Source organism: Ictidomys tridecemlineatus, chromosome 15, assembly GCF_052094955.1.
Source record: "Ictidomys tridecemlineatus isolate mIctTri1 chromosome 15, mIctTri1.hap1, whole genome shotgun sequence".
In the NCBI taxonomy this organism is placed as follows: Eukaryota; Metazoa; Chordata; class Mammalia; order Rodentia; family Sciuridae; genus Ictidomys; species Ictidomys tridecemlineatus.
In genome coordinates, this window is record NC_135491.1 from 27,945,021 (window position 1) to 27,951,628 (window position 6,608).

Below are 6,608 nucleotides of genomic sequence, written 5' to 3' on the forward strand. Positions count from 1 at the left end.
CCGGACTTATGCATTCCTCTGCCCCACCCTTAGCCTAAGTCACAATGTCCAATAAGCACTCAAAAAAAAAAAATGCCTAAACATGACAGCAAGCTCTTTCCATTCTCTCCCTCGTACCTATGGGTCCGTTCACGACTCAGCCTTTGAAGTTGGCAGATCTTTAGTTCCTCACTCTACAGATGAGGAAACAAGACCCAGAGGAAGGAAGTGACGTGACCAAGGTCCTGTGGTTGGTAAGGTGGTCCAGGGTAGGGGGCCCAGGTTTCCAACCTCCCAGTCCCTCACCACGCTTTTCTGAGTAGCATTTCTCTTGGGGAAATGGCTCTCCTATGTTCAGCCACCTTGCAGGTAGAATGGGTATTCTTGAGGGGACAGAGAGGCCCTCTAGGAAAATCTGTTCATGGTAATGGAGGAAGGAAGTTGAGAGCAAGAATTGCGGTAACCCTTGGTTTCCACCTGGGTACAGTGGGGATCCTGTGCCCTTCCCGAGAGCAGAGTTCTAAGGTCGGAGACGATGATGTAAAAGCTGAGTGTACCATTGGTGCTCACGGATGAAAAACTTGTAATACCACACTTATCTCTAGTGTGGAAAGTTTCTCCTCCGTTAAGACCTTTTAAACTCCAGCCAAAATGACCTTTCCAGGCTCACATTCCCCTACTCCAGTCTCAACAGCTCCAGTCCCACCCAGCTCCTTACCCTCCTGGGTAGCCCAGGGCAGCCTCCCCCTGGAGAATCTTCCCAGTTAGCCCTCCTGTCTGTGTCTCCAAGAGTTTGCTCCCTCCTGGAGCATGCCCTGCTCATTTCTATCTGGATAAATGGACTTCTTCCCTGTACCCTGTGGGTGTCTCCAAGGCCAAGACCCTGTGTCTCATTGCCAGGTCCCCCATATCCCTGGAGGAGCCTTAGGACACAGTAGTTGCTCCCTCATGTCTGAGAAATAAGTGCTTCTTGGGAAAGTGTCACAGTGAAGGCAAATTCCAGGTGGATCTTCAAGTGAAGGGCACATGCACACGCTTCCTGTCACCCTGGAAATCTGTTTTATCAGTGCCTGGCAGCTGGTTCCTTCTGTCCCCACTTCCCCCGGCTCTTTGGGTGGAACTGTTTGGTCAGCACATTGCTATCATTCCTGAGCGGGGCCCTTCTCCTCTGCCTCTCTAGCCGCTGATCCTTGCTTCCCCCCACATTTTGCCTCCCGGGTTGAGGAGTTTAACACATTGTTCCTGCAACGTGAGCCACAAACTGCTCTGTGACCTTGGCATGTGGCTTTACCTCTCTGAGCCTTGGTATTTCTCCTCTATAAAACAGTAAGTAAAGGGCTGGGGACGTAGCTCAGTTGGTGGAGTGCTTGCCTCACATGCACAAGGCCCTGGGTTCGATCTCTAGCACCACCAAAAAATCCCCCCAAAAATGGCAATTAAAAATAGCAGCTGGGTTTGCGGTTGTGGCTCAGTGACAGAGCGCTTGCCTCGCATATGTGAGACACTGGGTTCGATCCTCAGCACCACATAAAAATCAACCAAATATATTGTGCCCATGTATAACTAAAACAAAAAAAAAAATATTTAAAAAAAATAGTACCTGACTCTTGAGGCTGCTGTGATGATCAAATTAACTCATGCATGGGCAGTGCCCGGCCCAGTGCCTGACATAGTAAATACTCAATAAAAGCTTATGGCGATGGAAAGAGGAATAAACCCATTTGGTCACTTGTTTCTCTGTTGCCAAACCCTGCTCCTAGGCCCATTTGTCCTGGAGTAACTTTTCAGCTTCCCCTGGCCAAGAGGGGTCTGATATCACTCCTCCATGACAAGCCAGGCCCTTCAGAAAACTGGGGCCCAGGAAGGATGAAATACAATTGTCTCTGCCTGAGGAAAATCCAGATACAGTAACAGATCTTCAAAGTTTTATGATTTTTTTTCTTTCTGAAGATATGATACATCACAAAGAGGAGCATACTAGAGGAGCATATTAAGGGAGCAGGTCTTGCTTCCTGGGGAGCCTCCATGTGCACTAGGTAGGCCTGGGGTCAGTCCCAGGAAATTGATTTAAAAAAAAAATCTCAGGATACCCAGAAAAGAGTGTCCCAGGCACCTGTAGCTGCTCCAGCACCGGGCCACTTGTTCCTGGGGCTGCCTTGCCGGAACTCCTCTTTGGCCTTCTCTCTAAACATTTCCAAGCCCTGACTGACTGTACCCAACCCCCGCCTTCCCCTCTCACCTGGAGGACGATTCCCGCGTGCCCAGGAGCTGTGCTGGGTACAGACCTCCAAATCCTCAGTGGCCCACTCAGAAACGACATGAGGGAATCAGGTCTCATAAGACCGTGTGTTTAAATGGCTCCAAATTAAGTCCCACTGTGGTCGCTCTCCAGTTCTCTACATCTGGTTGTTAATGAGAGGCCCCGCTGGACGGGTAGGCAAGCGCCTTACCACTGAGCCACATCTCCAGCCCCTTTTTATTTCCTAGTTTGTCACGGGGGCTCTCATGAGGTTTCTCAGACTGGCCGAGAACTTGTGATCCTCCTGCCTCAGCCTCCCAAGTAGCTGGGATTACACGTGTGGGCCACCATGTCCAGCCTGGAAATATTTTTTTTCTTTTTCTTTTATAACCCACACTAACTAATCAAGCCAAGAAGGGGAAGGGGAGGAGGAGGCACTACTTTGAGAAGGAAAAGAACAAGGTCAAGGCCAGGACGGTTGACCCATCTCTGGACCTCTCGAGGAATCTGTGCAGTCGATTCCTCTTCCTCCTGCTATGTTTCATCTAGATTTCAAGCAGGCGAAGCTGAGGTCTTGCATTTCCATGACTTTTACAAAGTCGAGTGACCTAGCTACAGACTGAATGATGCACAACTTCTCATGTCGGATTTTATTGTGAGGGCTGACTCGGGGTGGGGTAAGAGTGGTCCTGCAGGACTCGGAGCCACATCAGGCTGCCCTGAGGAAGTGGGCACCACAGGGAGATGCAGTCACTACCCAAGGAGCCCAAAGACAGAGCCAGGGGAGAAATGCCCCCCATACCCCCCCATCCTGTACTCCAGTCATGTTCTGGTTTCTCCCATCAGGGAGAGTATCTGGAGCGCTTGGCAAGGGAGTCTGGGAAATGCAGTTTCTTGCCCGACAGAGCTGAGCAATGGAAAGGCGGGGAATAGACCTGGAAGTCAGAAACAGGGTTGCTGGATGAAATGTCTGAGAACTAAGCCCTATAGAGTGAAAGGGTGGGGGGGGGGGGTCAAGCAGGCAGCCCGGGGCTGGACCCCACTTACAGCCTGACAGTCCTCCCAAGCACTGGACCCACCACCGAGGTACCTGAGCTGAGCAAAGTGGCAAACAGACCAGGCAGGACGTGAAGCAGCAGTTTACCTGTGAGGGACAAAGCTGTCCCTCCTCAGTTTCTGTTTTGGCGTCTGATAGCTTGAGTGTGTCCCCCAAAGTTTCATGTGCGAGAAGCTCGGTCCTCAGTGTAGCAATGTTGGAAAGTGGCGGGTCCTTGAAGAGGTGGCGCTAGTGCGAGGGAATTAGGTCAGGAAGGTTCTGTCCTCAGAAGAGATCTATGCAGGTCTCATAGAGTGAGTTCACTCCCTTGGCTCCTTCGGCACATGGCTGTCCCTTTCTACTTCCATGTTATGTTGTGACACATCCAAGGGGACCCTCACTAGAGGCCAAATAGATGGAGCCACCTGATCTTGGACTTTCAACCTCCAAAAATTTGAGTTAAATAAAACCTCTTTTCTTTATAAACTTTCCAGCCTTGGGTATTCTACTGAAGCAACACAACATGCACCAAGGCTGTGCTAACCGCTCTTTAACATTGCTCTAACACTTTCTACTCTCTGCTTTTTTTTTTAACTTCAAGAGATAGCAAACCTGAGGTCTAAGCCTTTGGCTGGGGTCACAGATGCAGCCAATCCCACCTTCATCTCCTTTACCCTATTGATACATCCACCTCCCAGTTGCTCTGAGTTGGGGCTGTGAGCAGTTTATAGCTGCACCTTGCTCTTGGAAATTTCCTCACCTAGAAATAATGGGAGGTTATACTTTCCCCCCAGGGGCAGTCTTCAGGCAATGACGAATGGGTGCAGGAGACCAAAGCCCAGTCTGATGCTTTCATTATCCAATTCCATGGCACCCTTCACATCCCAGTACTCCCTAAAGAACCAGGCTGAGGCTCCACCCCTCTCAGCTCCCCTGCTTCCCCTGAATGGTCTCTTTTCTCGGCTTCCTTCTCAGGAATCCTCCTCCATATAGCACATGCTTAGGAAGCCCCACTCCTGACTTTGCTTCTTAGGTAGCAGGCAGTGTGAGCAAGCAGAAATGTCATCACTTTGAAAAAAAAATTAACCTTTTTTTTGTATTTCCACCTGGTTGATTTATGAGCAAGCTACAAAGAGTTTCCATTTATGGCAGTGAAATTAAGTTTCACCCCCAAAATTCTATTTTTAAAAATTCAATGTCATTTAAGGAATATTAAATAAAAAGATATTATCAGCTGTATACAAATGTTTATAGCAGCTTGATCCATAGGTAGCCCCAAGCGAGAAACAACCCAGATGTCCTTCAATTGGTAATGGGATAAGCAAACTGAGGGAAATTCCTACTCAGCAATAAAAGAAGCGAACCATTAATACATGCAAAGAATTTAGATGGATCTCAAAAGCATTATTCTAAGAAACGATCATAAAAAATGAAGTACTATATCTTTCCTCTTACATAAAACTCTGAAAAGGCAAAGTTAGGGATAGAAAGATCAGCGTTGCCAGAGGAGAGTGACTGCCAAGGTGCAGGAGGGAATCCCCCGCCCCCCGCCCCAGTCTTGCTGAGTTGCTTAGTGCCTTGCCATTGCTGAGACTGGCTTTAAACGCGCGATCTTGCCTCAACCTCCCCAGCTGCTGGGGTTACGGGCATGTGCCATCACACGGCGGCTGGAGGGAACTTTTGGGTGCATGAAAATGCGCTATAATTCATGACTACAGGGGTGGTGATGAACATGTATCAAAACTTACCGGGCTGTGCACCTAAAGTGGGTGAATTGACCTACATTCTACTTCATAAGGGCTGATCTTTAAAAAATAGTGCTGGCTAGAGGGGGAATCTGTGATGACAGTGGCAGAGCTGAGTGGGATGGAGGAGGGCCCCCTTTTAAGTCGTCACAGAGTTGGATGCTGGGAGTTGGACGGGCCCATCTGCCCTGGTGAGGGTGTGGAGGTGGGTGGGAGCCAGAGTTGATTCCAGAGTGTATTTCCTGACACAGGACCTCAGTCTTGATGCTTGTGACAGATGTAAACATCTGAGGTGGGGGGCAGAAGCATGGGAGGCCCTCCCTTGCAGAAAGGTGCAGGAGAAATCAAAGACTCCCAGCTTGTGTGTGTCCATACCTCTCCCGATCTTCAGTTGTTGCTATTTTTTTTTTATTAAGGCAAATATCCCTGGCAAAAGAGGAAGAAAGAAGAAGTTGTTGAGAAGACCGACAAAGAGCTTCGCCTGCTTGTCCTTTAAGGCAGAAAACAAAAAGTGCTTGATGATGGTGCCAGCTCACAGTGACCACCTCAGAGGACCAGAGGACCCGGGGAAAGTCCGCGAGGGTTACTCAGCCAGGAGTCTCCCATCAGCCGTGGGTGTTCAGCCTCCAAGTTTCTGAAGTGTGGCTCCCTCCCTGTCTCCCCCTCTATCTTCATGCTCTCTTTGCTGGAGACTGAAGCTGAGCAGAGGTGGGATGCTCCAATAAAGCCTGCAAAGGAATCCGCTCCAAGAGTCCCGTCAATGTTGACTTTGCACGAAGCCAGCTTGTCCAAACATCGTCCATCCCTGCGGACCTATTTCACCAGATTAAATAGCTTCTTTTTGCAAAGAAATACCTGTACGAATATTTGCTTTGCATCTTGTGAAATCATATGGACACGGGATAATGATGTTGAAAATGAGAAAAGAGTGAATCCCCGGGGAGTACAGCTGAGAGAGCTGTACTTTCCCAAGCAGCCTGCTCCTCCCTGACAACCCAGACTCTCGCTCCAAGCAACTCGAGCCTCAGAAGGCAATGGGCAGGCTCCATGGTCTATTGGAAGAACGTTCACATAGAGTTTTTAAATTTAGACTCAGACCAACTATTCCCCCAGTGGATTGCTTTCTGAAAAGTTGTTAAGAAATTCAAGAAAAGGAGCTGGGCATGGTGGCACTGTAACCCCAGGGACTCAGAGGCTGAGGCAGGAAGATTACAAGTTCAAAGCCAGCCTCAGCAACTTAGTGAACCCTTAAGCAACTCAGAGTCCCCTGTATTTAAATAAAAAATAAAAAGGTCTGGAGAGGTGGCTCAGTGATTAAGTGCCTCTGGGTTCAATACCTGGTATAAAAAAGAAAAAAAGGGGGGGGGGAGCATGGGGGCAGGAAAGATGGTGGAATGAGATGAACATCATTATCCTAGGTACAGGTATGACGGCACATATGGTGCGATGCTACCACACGTACAACCAGAGAAATGAAAGTTGTGCTGCAATTGTGTGCAATGAATCAAAATGCATTCTGCTCTCATATATACTTAGTTGAAATTAATTAATTGATAAAAAGTAAAAAAGAAAGAAGTTCAAGAAACGAAAATAAACAGTTGTGTGGTTG

At 48.5% G+C, this 6,608-nt stretch overlaps 1 long non-coding RNA gene across 1 annotated transcript; it reads left to right on the top strand.

Annotated features, from left to right (window-relative positions):
• The first annotated feature begins 1,151 nt into the window (after window positions 1-1,151).
• On the top strand, window positions 1,152-6,313 carry LOC144371061 (uncharacterized). Its single transcript, XR_013431219.1, has 2 exons — window positions 1,152-1,305; window positions 5,416-6,313. It is a non-coding gene; the product is annotated as an uncharacterized LOC144371061 (long non-coding RNA).
• The last annotated feature ends 295 nt before the right edge of the window (window positions 6,314-6,608 follow it).